Genomic DNA, 1,204 nt, shown 5'->3' with positions numbered 1-1,204 from the left:
CAAACATATATCCCGCCCCTGAAGATAGAAACTGTGCCTTCAATGCAGGTACTGAAGCTTTCCTCGTGGGTCTACTTAAGTAAGCATGGGGGCGTTTGAGACATCAGTAATCCTGTGGTAAGACCATCGACTGACGACCTACTTACTGTTTATGCTGTTCCGAGTCTTAAGCTTTTGCGTTACACAATAGCCACTCACGGTACGGTCATACGAGCTTGTGCAGTATATACACATAGGTGCGTTGCTTTTGTGTGTGAAAATACTGTACAGTATATAAACGTTGATTTAACATTGTACTTGTGATATAGGAATGTCAAGTTTGTTTGTCTTAGAGAATTAAAGAACCAATGGAGTCTATAGAATGATCAATAGAGCTTTTAAATCTCAGACGTATATATGAGTATTGTCTCTCTTATTTCTGATGGCACTATCACCGCCATACTAACCATCCTGAACAAAACGGCAAGCACTGAACCACCCTTTTGCAGGAGTCACATTTTCTGCCCTCCTTGCTCTGGCCGCCCCCACGCACGCAGCTGACACCACCCACAAAAACGACGCACGACTTTTCTACGACGCCAACGACACCTCTCTCACCATCGGCGCCGAGAGCCTCTTCTATATCGGGGTCATCTTCGTCGGCATACTCTTGTTCTCGTCTTTCCTGGGCCTCTTCGGGACATCGGCCAAGACTGCTCAGCCCTACGACTACGCCCCCGCTGCGTGAGTTTCGCCATGTCTGAGACTTTGGGTTTCTGCAGTAGATCTCTTTGTAGATAAATTTTGAATAACTGCATTTCATTCATGTAATAAGATAATTAAATCAAATTTATATTAATTCCAATTTGAACTTCGACAGCGCTTACGGTGCCTTTGCCCCAGACCACGATGAGAAGACCATCTTTTCCGTCCACTAATGCATTGAGGATGCTGTCAACAAGTTCCAGTAGATACCGCGAGCATGATATAATATTCGAGAATCAAATATGCTTACAGAAAGAAAACCATGCTACTAGGATTATTTATTTTCACAAAAACTTTTCCATTTCCATAATTTTATTTTCCTGATCGTCACAGATATTGAACTTGTGATATTATGTTTCCTATATTCTATTTAATTTATGATGTAAATATATTTTTTTGTTTATATACTATCTTTCACTGTGCTGACGTAAAGTGAAATTACTGTTTATCCTCTTTTAGT

At 41.0% G+C, this 1,204-nt stretch overlaps 1 pseudogene; it reads left to right on the top strand.

Moving 5' to 3' along the window:
* Positions 1 to 42: 42 nt before the first annotated feature.
* LOC119593639 lies at positions 43 to 950 on the top strand (annotated as a pseudogene).
* Positions 951 to 1,204: the final 254 nt, after the last annotated feature.

The sequence above is a fragment of the Penaeus monodon genome, chromosome 32 (genome assembly GCF_015228065.2).
Source record: "Penaeus monodon isolate SGIC_2016 chromosome 32, NSTDA_Pmon_1, whole genome shotgun sequence".
Taxonomy (NCBI): Eukaryota; Metazoa; Arthropoda; class Malacostraca; order Decapoda; family Penaeidae; genus Penaeus; species Penaeus monodon.
This window is presented reverse-complemented; position numbering and strand designations above follow the sequence as displayed.